Raw genomic sequence first — 18430 nt, 5'->3', positions numbered from 1 at the left:
AGGAAGGCAGAATGCATGTACGAATGACTTGGATTCAGCAGAAAACAATGAACAGGCAGCTGGGCTTTGAGAACAAAAAACCTCTACTTCCATCCCTCACACACCCCCCACCCTCCCCACCTATCTGAATTCAGAGACCAAGACTCCACTATGTACCAGCAGCATAAATTACAAGTCGCTTCTCTCCTCTGTGTTCAGCCATAGCATCTGAAAAAAAATGATAATAAAAATATCAGTTCTACTCCATAGGTTATTCTGGGGCTAAAATAAAATAATGTATGTGAGACCCTTTGTGGGTCATAAGAAGCTGTAGCAACCTCGTGAATAGCCGTCCCTGGAGCTGCTCAATCATTCATAGATTGACAGGGATGGACAAGACAGGAAGGAAAGTTGAATTCGGTTCTATTATGATTAACTTATGAGTTAACTTATCTCAGCAAACGAAGAGCACTGAGTTTCGTCCTGAAGAGAATCTGTGCTTCTATGAATCTGTCTCTAGTCCTGGGTTACCCAGTTATGAACTGACTGGTTGCGTGGCCCCCGATTCATATATTGAAAGCCTGCCCTGCAGCATGAGGATATGAGGAAGTGGAGCCATTTGGCAAATAATTAGGATTAGATGAGGTCATGGGGGTGGAGTGTTCATGATGGGGCTAGTGCCCATAGAATAGTCTTGAAAGAGCTCTCTGCCCTCTGTTCTCCGCCATGGGAGGATCCAAGGAGAAGTTGGCTATTTGTAACCCGAAAAGGGGGCTCAGCAGAGCCACCATGCTGGCACTCTCATCTCAGACTTTTGGCCTCTGGAACTGTGAGAACTACATGTGTGTTGTTTACAAGCCACCCAGACCATGGTACTAAATGGACTAAGAATCCAAGTTGGCTTTGACCCAGAGGAACGTTCCGAAAGGTAAACATGTAGAGACTCCTTGCAAAGAGTCTACTGTGAGAAATGTTTATTATAGACTTGCAAAAAAAAAAAAAAATGGAAGCTAAATATCCCACATACAGAGGTTTAATTAAACCTCTCCATATACGGAATTAATGTATATCCATTAAAATGACATAGACATATAATAAGAGTCTACAATAAGGAATTTTTTTTTTTTGTCTTTTTGCATTTTCTAGGGCTGCTCCTGCAGAATATGGAGGTTCCCAGGCTAGGGGTCGAATCGGAACTGTAGCCACTGGCCTACACCAGAGCCGCAGCAACACAGGATCCGAGCCGCGTCTGTGACCTACGCCACAGCTCACAGCAACGCCGGATCGTTAACCCACTGAGCAAGGGTAGGGATCGAACCCACAACCTCATGGTTCCTAGTCAGATTCGTCAACCACTGCGCCACGATGGGAACTCCAGTCTACAATAAGGAATTAACAGAAAAAAATAACTTATCAAACACGTACAGCGGACTGATGTTAAAACCTGTGCACAGGAGTTCCTGTCGTGGCGCAGTGGTTAACGAATCCGACTAGGAACCATGAGGTTGCGGGTTCGGTCCCTGCCCTTGCTCAGTGGGTTAACGATCCGGCGTTACCGTGAGCTGTGGTGTAGGTTGCAGACGCGGCTCGGATCACGCGTGGCTGTGGCTCCGGCGTAGGCCGGTGGCTACAGCTCCGATTGGACCCCTAGCCTGGGAATCTCCATATGCTGCGGGAGCGGCCTAAGAAATAGCAAAAAAAAAGACAAAAAAAAAAAAAAAGACCAAAAAAAAAAAAACCCTGTGCACACATGCCACACTCCCACACACAATGCATGCAGCGTGCAAATCAGAGTCCAGAAAAGTACATATCAACAAGTATGGTTACAGCCTAAGAAGGTTGAAATTATGGATGACTTTAATTTGATATTTTGGGCTTTTTTTTTTTTTTTTTCCTTTTCTAGGGCTGCTCCCGCAGCATATGGAGCTTGTCAGGCTAGGGGTCTAATTGGAGCTGTAGCCACTGTCCTACACCACAGCTCACAGCAAGGCCAGATCTTTAACCCACTGAGCAAGGCCAGGGTCGAACCCATAACCTCATGGTTCCTAGTCAGATTCGTTTCCACTGCGCCACGACGGGAACTCCTGGGCTTTTTTTTTTTTTTTTTTTCCTATTCTGCAAGGAACATATATTACTAGAGTAATACAGCAATCCCAGTAATATAAAAAACAATTTTGGAGTTCCCGAGGTGGCTCAGTGGGTTAAGAACCAGACTAGTATCCATGAGGATGCAGCCTCGATCCCTGGCCTCATTCAGTGGGTTAAGGATCCAGCATTGCCACAGGCAGTGGTTGTAAGTCACAGATGCAGCGCAAATCCTGCATTGCTGTGGCTATGGCGCAGGCTGGCACCTACAGCTCTGATTCAACCCCTGGCCTGGGAACTTCCATAAGTCACAAGTGTGGCCGTAAAAAGAAAAAACAAAACAATTCTGAGCTCTAGCAAAGACCAATGGGAGAGCTTTGAAGCCAGGAATCTTTGAGGATACCCTTAGCACGGCTGCAAAACAGGCACCTGGGCCCAGAGCTCTGCCCAGTTGGCCCTTATCTAAGATGACTCAGGCCCTTGTCTGAGATTTCTGCTCAGACAGCTCTGTTGTGCCAGCTTATCAGAGGAGGCCTGAGTCAGAGATAGAGAAGAAGTTGGCCTCTGAAGTCGTGTGAAGAAGACATCACTCCAAAACCTAATATGTTTTCAGTCTCAAGCCAATGGGAGACCAATGGATGACTTAGCAACACAATGATTCCATGAAAGGAAGAGGATCCCCAGAATACAACACACATGTGACCTTTTAGCTTCTTGCCTTCAACATGGGCTAGGTAAGAACCACTAAGAGAGGTGAGCTATGGCAGTTACACAGAAATATACCCTATTCATCTGGAAAAGTCTCAGCCCTCCCCAGAAGTATCTAATAGATTAATGCCTTTTTCCTACTCAGTGTATTCAGTCAATAAGAAGACTGCTAAAGATCATGGTTTATATTATTAAAATTCTAACAAGTGCATCAGGTCCCAGGCTTGGAAATGCATGCAAATCTCCTCATTTGAATAGTTGATTTAATATTGTTAGTTCTACCCTGGGTCATTGGGGTAGAGCTCCAGTCTAATGAAGCCTCTGGAGCTGGTTTTATTTCCATCCAGTCTTATTAGCTTCAGAGAGAGAAACTTCCCTGCAGCCTCAAAAACCCTTCTCCCCAGCTCTTAACCTGGATATGTCACCAGGAGCGGGAGGCCTCATAACTCCTGGGGAAATGACCCTAAATCCTTGTCCCCACTGAGACAGTAGCCCCATGTCCCTATAAACAGGAAACCGTGGGCCATTCGTTGTGGGGGTGGCCAGAGGAGGCTGGGAGTGAAGCTTGGTTTGGAAAAATGAGGCAGCACAGGGACTACTTGGCAGAGAGGAAAGGTAAAAACACGACATTCTAACTAGCGATGTGGCTGAGAGTCGGCCAGATAGGCAGGGCCAATTTGTGGCCCGTGGTTCCCCAGAGGTGGGAAAAAGATGCAAAGGCAGGATGGAAACACCTAGAAGATGAGACCAGGAGAAGCAGAGATTTTTCTGTCCCTCTTCAAGACAGTGGCATTTCTCCTTTCTCCCTCTGTGCTCCCCACACCTCCTGTTATCCTTCTATCAAAGCTCTTCCCACCCCATGTCACTGTTGCCTATTTGTCTGTGTCCCTTTGTAAACCTCAAGCATCACGTGCCCTGGGGCCATTTCACTTGTCCACATGGTGAACAGACTGGTGTCCCCCAAGCCCAGCAACACACGGCAGACTCACAGGAGATGCTTCATAAGTATGTCATAAATGGGAGGAAATGAGGGAGGTATGCAAAGCTTGGCCCTGAGGAAGAAATGAGCAGCATACTCTCAGGAAGACAGGCCCAGCACAGAACTTGGAGGAGACTCAAAGCGAGCCCCTTGGGTGGGTGGACTTCAGAGACAGGTTTTAAACAAGGAGGCAGGAAGAACTCCAGCATTACTCATCAGTGAGATCAATGAGCTTCTAGAGTTGTCGGTCTAGAAATCGTGTGTATATGCAGCACCTCCTTGGTTTGATAGGAGCTGTAGAGAGTGTTTTCTTCTCTTCCTTATGCTTAAAAGTTAATTTCGTGGGAAAAGTGGTTGCTGTATGTTTCAGATACTCCTGGAGCTAAATTCTTACGTAAACAGGAAAAGGATGGAGAGGAGCTGCATGGTCAGGCCACTCAAGGTGGCTATTCTCTTGCTGTCTGCATGTTCCCTGTTCCACCTGTCCCTGCTTCACCCACCCCCTGCTCACCTGACTGGCCTTGCCCCCTAGCATAATCGGTAAATGCTGGTAAATGCCTTTGTACTTGGCCCCTGCCTCAGCTAGTGAGTGTTCCAGTCCTTAGGTCAAAATGGTTCCACCTGCTTGTTTATTGAAGGGAAACATCAGCCCTCATGATACCCATTAACCTGAGAGGCTGTGTGCTCCTGGTTTCCCTGGTAACTGATGAGCCAACCTGACGTCACTTCCCCCATAAATGGTAACCACCGTCTCCCCCACCAAGGAGCAAAGATGGCTGCTGTGTCCTGCCTGCCGCGCACAGTGGGGTGCCGCTCCAGGACCCCTTTGCTACAAATATGTAAGTTGCTCTGTCCAAAGAGCTATTGATATCTCCGCCACTGTCTCTGGGCTCTTTCTTTGGTCTCGAGGCTGGACAACTCCAAGGCTTGCAGGCTTCGAGGTGCAACCCAACAGGGGCCCATGTCACCAGCAATTTCCTTTAGGGACCTGGGGGAACTGGTATACAGGTGCTCTCGTGGGGTGCGACATTGAGAGGAGGAGAGCCTTTAACGTCTAGTAGATGGTTTTCCTATCTGAGGCCTACTTCTCTTTCTCTTCATCATTGATTTACAAAGGGGGTTTTCCCATTCCCCATTCTTCTTGATTAAGGCCATCTGTCCAAACCAGGAGGCTTGGTCTGGTCACACATTTGCAGGGGTCTTTTCTTTCTTTCTTTCTTTTTTTTTTTTTTTTTACTTGAAGTATAGTTGATTTACAATGTTGTGTTAGTTTTGGGTATGTGGAAAAATATTCAATAATATATGTGTTACATATTATATATTTTTATATATTTTTTAGAGTCTTTCCATTATAGTTTATACAAGATATAGAGTTCCCTGTCCTATATTGTTGGTCCATGTTGTTTATCTATTTTATATATAGTAGTTTATATCTGCTAATCCCAAACTCCTAATTTATCCCTCTCCCCAACCCCTTTCTCCTTTGGTAACTATAAGTTTGTTTTCTGTGTCTGTGGGTCTATTTCTGTTTTGTAAATAAGCTCTTTTGCATCATTTTTTAGATGTGACATATAAGTGATATGTAATATTTGTCTTTCTCTGACTTGACTCAGTATTGTAATCTCTAGGTCCATCCACGTTGCTGCAAATGGCATTATGTCATTCCTTTTTATGGCTGAGTAATATTCCATTGTATATATGTACAACATTTTCTTTATCCATTCATCTGTTGATGGCCATTTAGGTTGCTTTCATGTCTTGGCTATTGTAAATAGTGCTGCTATGAATATTGGGGTGTATGTATCTTTTGAATTAGAGTTTTCATCTTTTCTGGATACATGCCCAGGATTGAGGTTGCTGGATCATATGGTAACTTTATTTTTAGTTTTGAAAGGAACTTCCATACCATTTTCCATAGTAGTTGCACCAATTTAGATTCCTACCAACAGTGTAAGAGGGTTCTCTATTCTCCACACCCTCTCTAGCATTTACTATTTGTAGGCTTTTTAATTATGGCTGTTCTGACTGTTGCGAGGTGATACCTCATTGTAGTTTTGATCTGCATTTTTTTTTTTTTTAGCAATTAGCAATGTTGAGCATCTTTTCATGTGGCCATCCATATGTCTTTTTTTTTTGTTGGAGAAACGTCTATATCGGTCTTCTGCCCACTTTTTTTTAAATTGGTTGTTTTTGATACTGAGCTATATGTGCCGTTTGCATATTCTGGAAATTAATCCCTTTTTGCCTGCATCATTTTCAAATATTTTCTCCTAGTCCATAGGTCTTTTCATTTTGTTTATGTCTTCCTTTGATGTGAAAAAGCTTTTAATTTTAATTAAATCCCATTTATTTACTTTTGCTTTTATTTCCATTGCTCTAGGAGACAGATTCCCCCCCAAAAATTGTAGCAATTTATGTCAAAGAGTGTTTTGCCTATGTTTTCCTCTAGGAGTTTTATAGTATCTGATCTTACATTTAGGTATTTAATCCACTTCGAGTTTACTTTTGTGTATGGTGTTAGAGAGTGTTCTAATTTCACTCTTTTACATGAGACTGTCCAGTTTTTCCCAGCACCACTTATTGAAGAGACTGTCTTTTCTCCATTGTATATTCTTGCCTCCTTTGTTGCAGATTAATTTACATGAGTTTATTTCTGGGCTTTCTATCCTGTTCCATAGATTTGCGTCTGTTTTTGTGCCAGTACCATTTTGATGACTGGAGCTTTGTAATACAGTCTGAAGTCAGGGAGTGTGATACCTCCAGTTCTGTCCTTTCTCAGGATTGTTTGAGGTCTTTTGTTTCTATACAAATTTTTAAATTCCAGTTTGGTGAAAAATGCATTGAATCTGTAGATTGCCTTGGGTTGTACAATCATTTTAACAATATTGATTCTTCCAATCATTATACAATATACACTTCAAGATACAAGTGTCCTTTCTTAAATGGCTATTACATCAATTGCATCATAAGTTCCCAGAGTGAGGTCTGTATCTGAAGATTAAAGGTCACGATGTCTATTATTAGGAGTAGTTAAGAGGGATAATTTTATGCTAATTTTGCCTTCAGTAAGCATTGTAGACTCAGATCACAACAAAGGTTTTAGAGGCTTAGCTAAAAATAGGAGTGATTGAGGAAAGGGAGTGACTTGAAACCAGCTATGCAATCTGTGTTTTTGTCTTTGCTAGAGAATGCCTTGCAAAGGAGCGGAAATCAGCAAAGAAAACGGCCCACATTCTTAAACCTATGGGGTACCCACTAGTGACATGGCTAAGAGAGTGTAAAACTGGCCTGGGAATCTGGATACCCAGCTACTCTCAACATCAGCCAAGTGAATATGGGCTTCTCAGCAAATGAGCTGGGCCTTTCTTACCCTCGTGCTTGATGTTCCCTTAATAAGGAACACCCTATGCCAGATCCACCCACGGCAGATCTCTGACCTCAGGTCTCCACTCAAATACCTTTCCTCAGAGAGGCCCCAGATACACCACCTCCCTGGTCATTCTCTAGTGTCACTCCTGTTTCATTCATCATATCCGAAGCTGTCTTGTACCGGTATTTGTTTTATTAACTATCTCCTCTCACTCCATATATTAGCTCCATAAAGGCAAGGACCCTGTGTCTTTTGTTCACTGCTTTATTGCAAGCACTTAGAACAGCATCTAACACGTAGTAGGTTATCTATCACTGTGTGCTGAGTTTATGAATGAATGAACGGCCTGAATATGAGATATAAGATGGCAGTGGGAAAAGTGCTTTCCTTGACTAGTAGGGCAGGTCCCTTCCCTTGGGAAGGAAATGTGCATTTCTAAAGGTAGGGAAGCAGGGAACAAAGTGGATATTTATATCAGAGGAAAAGCCCTTTATTCCCACGTTGAAGCACTCACATTTCCTCCTGGGTCTGCCTTTCTGCATGTGGGTGGACACAGCAGAAGACAGCTGTGAACCTGAAGAGCAGCAGGGGAAGGGCAGGTGGTAAGAATTAACAAACTAACCAAGTTACCGCTGTGATTTAAAGCAGGATGTTTACATACAGCTCCCAGAAGGCAGGGGATGGCTTTGTCTTCCCATTTGGGTGCAGTGAGATTTAATTAGTCACTGAAAAATCTCTGGGAACGTGTTCAAGTCTTTTGAACAACTGCTGTCCATGGGAAGGTGGTGAGGAGGGGATGTGGGCAAGCTCAGACAGCTCACATTTGGTTGGTTGCCATGTAGCCAGGCAGCTCAGGATACCAGACAAAACTGAGCCTTCCATGGGCCCTCTGCCCACAGCACCCTTCGTACCCATTCTCCCTCTGTCCCCAGGCATCCGTCCTCTGGTTGGTTGTCTCTGAGCACCTGTTCAGTGGATTGATTGTGTCCACCATGCTGTTGAGCAGTATGAAGCCAATGCCTTATTTACAGAATCACTTTGATTTATATAGGATGTCATGCGCTAATGAGAGGGATGGGGGAGACTTGCTGAGAACAATAACCCTATGTACCTGTGTTTAGTATTGTCCATGGCTGACAAAGCTCTTTCCTCCAGCTCATCTCACTTTAATCCTCATCACTGCACTTCCTGAGGGGGAAAAAAAAAGTATTTTTCCATCATCATTCTATAGGAGAAGATGCTAAGGTCAAAACAGGTGAAGGACTCACCCCAGGTCATACAATGGGGAGGACCCAGTTCTCTCCATCTCCACAAGCAGCATTAAAAAGCTAATTTCTAGCAAAAGAACCACGGTTGACACCCTCTTATGTCACAGCCCAATTGTCTCTCTGCAAAGATTTATGCAGATACATGAAGAACCTATTTGATAATTGTGCTGTATCTGATCAGAATCAATGGCTAGACAGGCTTTGCCAGGTGCCTGGCACCTGAGGCAATAGAATGATGGAAAGAAGAGAAGGAGAAAGAAAGCTCTTCTGTTGGAGGGCATGAGACTGAGTGCAGAGTACATCCAAAGCTTCCCTGGGATGACAGTAGGACAGCAGAGCCCCACTGCAGTTGGTTGTCACTCAGTAAATAGAATTTAGGACCTGGCAGGAGTTCATCATAAGCCGTGGAGCTTGCTTTGCTCTGTCACTGTGCTGCAGCTGCAGGGATGTCTGGGTGTCTGCCCCCACCGGCCACTGATCTGAGCTCACATTCCCATACACAAACATTAAAAGCAAATACTTTCCAGACTAAAAATAAAGTCCACATAAAAGTCTGTTTAAATGAATCATTCTTCTTTTGGACGCTGAAAAGGGTGAGGGGGGAGCATACCGGGTACGAGGAGCAATGGAGACAGTCTCTCTTTGATCCTCTGAGAATCTTCAAGTCAAAAATGCCCTGGGGAGAGGATTCCTTCCCTTGGGATACAAGCTGTATCTGACCTTCTCCTGTGGATGTTGGAACTTTCTCTCTTCTCTCTCTCTCTCCCTGGAAATGACTTGGCCATTCGCTACGTAAAATTTTAAACAGCGTGGCTGAACAGATAGGAGAGGCTGGAAGGGGTCACAGCCTGGAGTCAAACAAGGAAACTTACTATTTAAAGTAATGTTAGGGGTGGCCATTAGGTCTGTGGAATAGCCTTCTCCTTTTCCTCTTGTCTCCATCACATGTCCATTCCATCCCTCCTTCACTCATTGCCAGGCGTGTAGGTACAAATATGAATCAGAAATCGCCCCTACTGTCAAGGAGCTCTAGCCAAGAGAGAAGGAGTAGAGAGGAGGAGTAGACGTCAATGGGGGGGGGGGTGCGAAAAGGAGGCTGGAGGGTGATGATGACAAGATATGAAAGGCCTTGTGCTGCTCTGAGTTTGTCCTCTACCCTACAGGTCGGCGTTTCTGAACTTGGACACACAGAACTGTACAGATCAACATTAGAAGTTCCCTCGGTGGCTCTGTGTGTTAAAAATCTGACTATAGGGGCTTGGGTTGCTGGGGAGGTGTAGATTTGATCCTGGGCCTGGTGCAATGGGTTAAAGGATCCAACGTTGCTGGAGCTACAACTCAGATTCAGTCCCTGGCCCAGGAACTTCCATATGCCATGGGTGCAGCCATTTAAAAAAGTATAATAAGATAAATAAAAACCTTTTAAAAATTGGTTAAATATTCCTAGTATGGACAACTTATCTTTATGACAACATTATTTAAATCTACAAAAACATAAGCCAAGTATAACTTCTCAATGTCTAGAACCCTTAGACAATAATGAAACCAAAGCAAATTTACAAAGCAAAAGCTTTTACAAGGCATATTAACAAAATTCCCTTAATGCAAAGATGTTATTCTTTAACAGAAACCAAATGGCTACTGACACGTGAACATGGCACTGGCTAAAAATAAGTGCATTATTTTAAATTCAGCAGGTGCTGAGTTGCTGAGGTGCTAAGTTCAGACTCGGCTCTCCCATTCCGTCTTCCTAGTCAAACTAGCATGGAGCTGCCATCGAAAGAGACTGTGGTGATATCACATAGCTGTCAGTCCCCTTGTCTATGTGTCAAGTTCATCTCTATTCAGGTCTCAATAGCCTGGAACAGTAAAATAGGGCTACTTGGCCCCAGGTTATAAGTGGTCATCAAATAACCTAGAAGATCAATTTTAAACTGTCTTTGAAATTTAAAAAGGATTTTAAAAGGATTATTTTTATTTTATTTTACAGCCACACCTGCAACATACGGAAGTTCCTGGGTTAGGGGTCAAATCGAAGCTGCAGCTGCAGGCCTACACCACAGCCACAGCAACACTGGATCTGAGCCACATCTGCAACCTATGCCAAAGCTTGCAGCAATGCCTGATCTTTAACCCACCAAGTGAGGCCAGAGATCGCATTCACATCCTCACAGAGACAAAGTTGGGTCCTTAACCCACTGAGCCACAATGGGAACTTTGATTATTTTTATTTTTACCAAATAGTGGAAATTTAATATGGGTAGACTACTGCCAATGAATATACAGCCCATATTTGAAATTACTAATCTTCCCAACAATGTCCTTTAGAGCAAAATAAAATATTTCTTCTTCTGATGGGCACCACCTTAGCCAACCAAAGATAATATCATCAATGTATTGGGATAAAACTGGAAGTTCCTGTTGTGGCTCAGTGGGTTAAGGACCTGACCAAGTCTCCATGAAGATGCGGATTTGACCCCTTGCCTCACTTGGTGGGTTAAGGATCTGGCATTGCTGCAAGCGTAGTTTGCAGATGCAGCTTGGATTCAGTGTTGCTGTGGCTATGGCGCAGGCCAGCAGCTGTAGCTCTGATGGGAACTTCCACATGCTGTGGGAGTGGTCATAAAAAGGAAAAAAAAAATTGGAATAAAACCATTTTAAGAATTCTCATCACAAGGAGACTTCTTTTTTAATAAAGGATTGTTTTTGAAGGTCCAAGAAACCCCATTGGCCCCAAGAGATTGAGCAGGGAAATGACATGATCCGTTTCCATGTTAGAGCAGTTACACCAGATGGACTGTTCGAAGAGAGAGACACCTGGAGTCAAGACCACTTAAGAGACCCCTATGATCATTAGGTGACTGATGATGAACAGACAGGATGAGTGATGGTGATGATGTATAAGAGAACAGGCAAGAAACGTCTGCAAAAGTCAGGCTCCATATAATGCAGGGGCTGGTTACATGTGGCAGGGGAAGGAGGAGGGGCATTTCCAGCTTAGGTGATGCTGTTAAACCCATTGGGAAATAAAGAAGGTGAGTCTAGTTTCAGACACAGCCACTTCAGGGAGGCTGTGCACGACCGGGGTGCAGACAGTCAAATACAGTGGATTAGAACTGAAGAGAAAAATTTCTGGGGGAAGCCAGCATGCTGGGACGGCCAAGAAGTCCCCAGCCTAAAACTGTCACTTCTACATCCAAGAAAGTCTCAGTGCTCATTCTCCTGCCTCCCAAAAAATGTTTCTCCTGCCTTCTAGTTGCTACTCAAAGTTCCACCCCCAAGGATCATAACTCCAGTAATCTAACTTAATACTCTGATGCTATTGAAAGCAAAAATCTGAAGAGCCTGACACCCTGTGATTGGTGACATGGATCCAGGAATGCTGTGGTGGGCAGAATGTGGAATCTGCAATCATTCAGGCTAGGGCTCCGACCCCTGCTCCTCACTTACTAGTTTTGGAATCTCAGCAAGTGGCTTTTCCTCTCTTTCTTCTTTGTAAAATGGGGTTATAAAAATCTTACACTGGAGCTCCCCCTGTGGCATAGTGGGTTAAGAATCTGCCTGCAGCAGCTCAGGTCACTGTGGAGACACAGGTTTGATCCCTAGCCTGGCACAGTAACAGGATCTGGTGTTAACTCTAGCTGTGGCATAGGTCGCAGCTGTGCCTCACATTCATTACCTGGCCTGAGAACTTCCATATGCCACTGGTGTGGAGATAAAATAATAATAATAGTAATAAAGCCTTATGTTGAAACTATTTAGGAGCATTAAATGAAGTAATGCACATTTCGGTCAGTGAATCATTCCTGTTCTCCGAATATAATGGCTGAGCTCATAGGCAAAGTCAGACCTCCTAGGTTCAAAGGCTTTACCGCATTCTAATGCTATGACCTTGGGCCAGTAAACTAATTTCTCTGTAACTACAAGGGGTAAAGACACCTAGTGCATAGAATGATGGGGATAACTCAGTGAGTCAATGTAACACAAAGCTGAGAACCAGGTGTCTGGCACAGAGCGTGTCCTACCTAAGTAAGAGCTGTTACCATCTTCCAAGTTACTCCTTCCCCTCTTCCAACAATTAAGCTTGAGAGCCTTTCTTGGTCATCATCTTGATGGAAGAGGAGAGAGAGTCAACGTGACTCTGGGTATCTGACCCACTGGGTGTGAGACCCCACGGGAAGAGGAACAAAATCAAGATTCAGAGCCCCAAAGGCATTCTTTGCCCATTTCTCAATTTTGTTCAAGATAACCCAGGGTTTGCATGGCCGCCCGTAGGGAAATAAAGGGACAGAAGCTGAAAGCTGGGGGATGACCTGGAAAGACTCTCATCAGATGTCTGGCCAAGAAGACAGCCCCCAGAAATAGGTACTGTGAGTTTTGAGGAACTCTAACAACACTTGCAATAAATTTGATTTTCCACTTCTCAGTGGGTCGAGGCCACAATTATGCTGGATTTTGTCCCAAACTGGGAAAAGAAAAGGGAAAAAAAAAACCCTCAAACCAACTTATATTTCCCAATGTCTAAGCCTGGAGAAGTCAGAGCTGTAAGTTAGAAGCCTGTTGGGGGCAAGGAGCAACCACAGATATTTCTGATACGTTCAGCATTATTATATCAAGTTCCTGACGCTAACCAACCAAGGTCAGGAACAAATTAGTCCTTTTACATGTCTTAGGAAAGCAACGGCTATGTCTCTTTCTCTCTGGACTCTCTCACCTGGGATACAAATGTGGCCTGGCTCTTCCAAGCTTGTGCTCACAGCCATTGCAGTACAGAGCCTGGTTCTCGGTGATTTGCTGCCTCCATCAGGATCGGGGAAGAATCTTTTAAAAATGCATTTCAATTCGTTTTAGTCCTGAGAGGATGCAGTGACTTCAGAGCCAAAGTGGAGCAGACCATCTCAGTTGGAGAAGAATATGTTATTTAGGTATACAATTTAATTAATGTTTCCCAAAATTAAAAAAAAAAAGATGCAAAGGGATAATGCAGAAAGAGCTCTGTTTTTGGGGGTAAGGCAGACATTAGCTCCAATTTTAGGTTGGCACCTGCACTGTGTGATGCTGGGCAAGTCGCCTAAACCCCTGAGCTCACTGGCCTTTGCTGTAAGATGATGATAGCACTTCCTACCTCATAGGCTGCTTATAAACCCATCACGATCTGTCCCCGACTCATGCCTCAGTTCCACCCACTTCCTGCTGGCATGGTTCTCTCTAGTCACATCAGGCCCTCAGGGCTCCCTCTTCTTCCAGCTCTTACTCAAGTTGAGATTCATCTACCTGAAGAAAAAAAAAAAAAATCCCCCTCTCCCATGCCCATTTTCTGGGTTGACAGTGACCCTGCTACAGGCCACCCTGTAGATGCTCCAGGAAGTCTCCTTTGTCACTATCTTCTCCAGTTAACATCTAGTTGCAGTCCCTCCTCTGAGTCCAGAGGACCCGTGCATAGCCTATCAAGGCACTAACACCACCACCATGTGGATTGGCCAATCATCCCCCTGGACTATTATCTCTTGGCAAACAGAGATCACGTCCTTGTAATGGCATGGTATCTCCAGGGCTCAGTGCAAGGCCAAACACATATGAAGCATCCACTGTATATTTGCAAAGTGAATGAAGACTGGTAAATGTTACTCTGTTGCTATTTATATGCTCTGGGGATGACGGCTCCTGCAGAAGAAGCCAGGGATATTGGAGCATAATCTGGGATGGTTTTCTAAGTTTCGGTGTCTAGCAGGTGCACTTGCCTTCATGGCCACTCCCCTGTAGCCTAGACTTCACCTTTCCCTTGAAGTGGATGCTGGGAAAGTGGATGCTTTCCTTCTGAACACCATCTGCTGCCCACCTACGATGTTTCAGCCAGGATCCCAAACAAGGCTGTTTTTTGGCATCTTCCTGCCTTTGCTAATCCAACAGCCCCTCAGTCTCATTTCTACCAGATCGCAAGTTGATGGGTTACACAAGATTCACTCTGACCTGCTATCTGAAATCATGCGATCAAGCAACACTCGTCTCCATCTTCAGTAGGGAAAGATCTAACCCAAGCATCCTCCTTTCCTCCCCTCATACAGGTCAGATTCTCTAAGAATATACTGGAAGGGGAGACTGGTTTTCCATCCCTTCTTTGCCTGGACCTTGCTTCTGAGCACCCCATTTTCCTTCCTCCTCTGCCACAGGCCCATCCCCCTCCCGCATTGGTCACCAGCAGGAACTCCCCGGCAACCCCCTTCAATGGGTACCCCTCCCTCTCTTGGGCTCAGATAAGAGGTTGCTGGGCTGAGCATATTTCCACCAAGTGCCCGGATCTTTCATTCTACATTGTGTCACCACAGAGGAACAGAGGTGTATTGGTCTAATCTGAGCAAGTGGGGTAATTGAAAGCAATGATGTATTTTCCCCTTACAAAACTTCATTCCATATGCTGCTGATGATTCTTCTCATTGCCTAAAGGAGAAATATCCCAAACAGTAGGCTTGACTCACAGGGTTTCCATCATGGGCTCAAGCTTATCCCCAAAGAGGCTCTCACATCTACAAATGCCTTGCTCTTCCCACTCTGCAGAGCAATGACAGCTAGTTTGGAATCTAATTTATTACCCAAAGACCTGGTCTTGACTCAGCAGCCATACTTTTCCCTGTGGCACTTTTCCCTAAGTCTGAGTCACTCAGCCGAAGGAAACTGAGAGGAGCTTATTGGAAAGTAAGTGATGGGAACATCCTGATTCTTCAGTGAAATCCTCCCCCTGTCCCCGCCACCAATAGAAGCATGGCTGTGAGCAGGAACTTTGGATCCAGGGAACCAGGGCTTGAAAATGGCTCCAATTTTCCCAGCTGTGTGACCCTCCTCATGTTTCTCAACCTCTCTGTGCCTTAGCCTCCTTATCCATGTGATGGGGATGATAACAGCCTTTCCAAAGAGTGAGGCTTTAAAGAGTTCAAACACATACAGAACTGAGCTTAGCCAAGAAGAAGCACTCAGTAAATTCTGGCGACAACTCTCTATGGTTTCCCACCAGGGTTGACCTGTCTGTCGCTTATTCTGTTCATCTAGCAAGGAATTGTGGCTGCGGACATGTACACGTTTGCAGACAGCTTCTGAGAACAAATACAAATTCCCAGAGACAGTACAATCTGGGGACATTTTTCTGAATGACTCATGAGGAAGTCTCAATGTGGAGTTAGCCCAGAATGTTCACTCCTTCTGAACTTGCAATGTACAGACTTCCATTAGCTGCAAATGGAACTTCCCCTAGTGTCTGCATTTTGGCGGAACCGCTGCAGTGAAAACAATAAAGTACAAGCATCTCTGTCTTTAATCCTCCAGGGACCTGTTTACTGCAAGGTGGCCAAATTGGTCTTCCTCCAGAGTCTGTAAAAGGGGACAAGTCGATGCCACTAGAGGTCTAGGTTGACTAGAAAAGGAGAGGAGGGCTGCTTTGGAATTATGAGGATATTCTGCTTCTTGATCTGGGGCTTGAGACTTGGAATTCCCAAGGGAGGTTGTTGAAGGGAGTTCCTAAGAATAGAGGACACTTGGCTCCACAGGGATCCTTGAGGACTGCGGACATGGTTGAACAGACCACAGCCTGCACTGTGCACTGACCTTAGGAAGGCAGGAGCCCACTAGAGGCAACTAGCAAAGTGGGATCAATGATGAGGAAAGAATTGAGTTTGTCCTGGAGGCAAGAGAAGAGAGTGGAAAAGAGGAAAGGCGCTGTCCAACTCCCTTGCAGAGTTCTTGAAATTTAATGGCATGGTATGGTTATTGTTTGGTTTTTGTTTTGTTTCCTTGCTATTTGGTCCACCATTCTCTTTCAGCAAGTCTTTCCTTTCACAAAGGCTTAGGGAAAAAAAATACAGTTTCCATGTGAGACCCAGAAGAGTCAAGGGGAAAATGCTGGTGGGTTTCCTTTCCATTTTCCACTCTCTCGAAAGCTTACTTTTTGGTAGACACTCTGAATTTTCTTGTAGTAACTAGAGGAGAAACAGCTGGAATAGCAATAGCTAAATTAAAAGGCTGCTGACCTGCTAATATTAACTAGTCTAAAAATACCGTGACGCATGTGGTTTTCATTACAGCAACAAAGCAACTATAGTAGGACAAGCGGCCTGCCTTCCAAGATCAGCCTCATTTACATGATATTATGTTACCCATGGAGTTGGATTCTTGCGCTTAAAGAAAGCAAGAGTTCCACAGCAAGAAGTGAAATGAAGATGTAGGCACTCAGCCAAAACTTTCAAGCTACCCAGAAATGATTTGAGCTTACAGTCACATGGCCCCCCTCTGCTCAGCACTCTCGTCACAGGTCATTTATTCCATGCATTGGACCTTCTCACACATGGTTCTTACCCCAGGCAATTGCGAAAATCAGGGAAGAGGCTGTTTCTTGAGCAAAACCACATCCCATATAGAATCCGTCAGGTGGTCTTCAGCATTGATGGCCTGGCAGCGATATGAGATAAGCATGGGTGGAAAGAACAGACTCTGGAACCCCAGGACTGAGTTTCAGGCCTAGACAGCCTCTTTTTTTTTTTGTCTTTTCTAGGGCTGCACCCACGGCATATGGAGGTTCCCAGGCTAGGGCTCAAATCGGAGCTGTAGCTGCCAAGTCTACGCCACAGCAACGCGGGATCCGAGCCGCATCTGCAACCTACACCACAGCTCATGGCAATGCCGGATATTTAACCCACTGAGCAAGGGCAGGGACCAAACCCGCAACCTCATGGTTCTTAGTCGGACTCATTAACCACTGAGCCACGACTGGAACTCCTAGACAGCCTCTTTAGAACTGTTTAGCCTAGGGAAAGTCTTTTACTTCTCTAAGTCTTGGTTTGCTAATCTATAAAAAGCGTATTATTTTTAAAAATGATGGCTGCTATTGTATTCAGAGCTAATGTTCATTGCCTGCCTTTGATACACCAAAGACTCCACTTAATGTTGTGACGGGCACTATTTTAGTTCATCTTCCCAATAATCTGATGGGGAAGTCCTCGTAGCCTCCCCATTTACAGATGGGATTACTGGGGAACAAAGAAGTGAAGTCACATGGCAAAATTGCAAGTTCAATCCCTGGCCTCGCTCAGTGGGATCTGGGATGCGAATCTGCATCTGCTTCATGTCAAGACCTGTGTCCTCACCTATAGAGTTTAAAGTCAATACCTGGAATTCCTGTCATGGCTCAGTGGAAACGAATCTGACTAGCATCCATGAGGATGTAGGTTCAATCCCTGGCCTCGCTCAGTGGGTTAAGGATATGGCATTGCCGTGAGCTGTGGTGTAGGTTGCAGACACAGCTTGGATCTGGAGTTACTGTGGCTGTGGTGTAGGCCAGTGGCCACAGCTCTGATTCGACCCCTAGCCTGGGAACCTCCATATGCCTCCGGTGTGGCCCTAAAAAGACAAAAAATATAAATAAATAAATAAATAAAGTCAATATCTACCCTGACTTCAATTTGCAAATAGCAAAGTGGTTAAAGGCAAGGACACTGGTTGTACCCCTCCCTGGCTGGCACCTCAATGTCTCACCTAGAAAATGGAAACAATAGGACCTACCTCACACTATGGCTGTAAAGGATTGAATGACTAATATGTATATGGCTATGGAATAATTCCCAGCCTGCAATAGTGCCTCTGCTGTGTTTACTATTTTTATTACAGTGAAACAGCTGACATATAGGTGCTGAGGGGGCCTGTAATGAGGAACAGCATAGGAGGCCACCAAGTGACTGCTTTGTGGCACTTCAAGGGAAACTTTCAGAGATGACCAGGAGCAGTTTCAAGGATGCTGAGTCCCTACTAGGTACACAGATCCTAGAGACATCGATGTGTTTTTCTATGCTTACATGACTCCAGCTGGTAAAACCAAGGGACTTCTGAATAAGAAATGTAATGCTGGGAGTTACCGTTGTGGTACAGTGGTTAATGAATCCGACTAGGAACCATGAGGTTGCAAGTTCGATCCCTGGCCTTGCTCAGTGGGTTAAGGATCTGGCGTTGCTGTGAGCTGTTGCGTAGGTTGCAGACGCGGCTCGGATCCAGCTTTGCTGT

The 18430-nt window shown here is 44.8% G+C and overlaps 1 long non-coding RNA gene across 1 annotated transcript in view; it reads left to right on the top strand.

Moving 5' to 3' along the window:
- Positions 1-4514: 4514 nt before the first annotated feature.
- LOC146403329 (uncharacterized) overlaps positions 4515-18430 on the top strand; it is an 82675-nt gene continuing 68759 nt past the window's right edge. The window contains exon 1 of the long non-coding RNA XR_014803565.1: positions 4515-4590. This is a non-coding gene — a long non-coding RNA (uncharacterized LOC146403329). The remainder of the gene's footprint in view (positions 4591-18430) is intronic.

Source organism: Sus scrofa, chromosome 5 (assembly GCF_054392235.1).
Source record: "Sus scrofa isolate SSC_HxYL_T2T_F1_AM1 chromosome 5, Sscrofa_HxYL_maternal_Yorkshire_Landrace_v2.0, whole genome shotgun sequence".
Lineage (NCBI taxonomy): Eukaryota > Metazoa > Chordata > Mammalia > Artiodactyla > Suidae > Sus > Sus scrofa.
The sequence above is the reverse complement of the archived record's forward strand: the minus strand, read 5'-3'. Positions and strand labels throughout refer to the sequence as shown.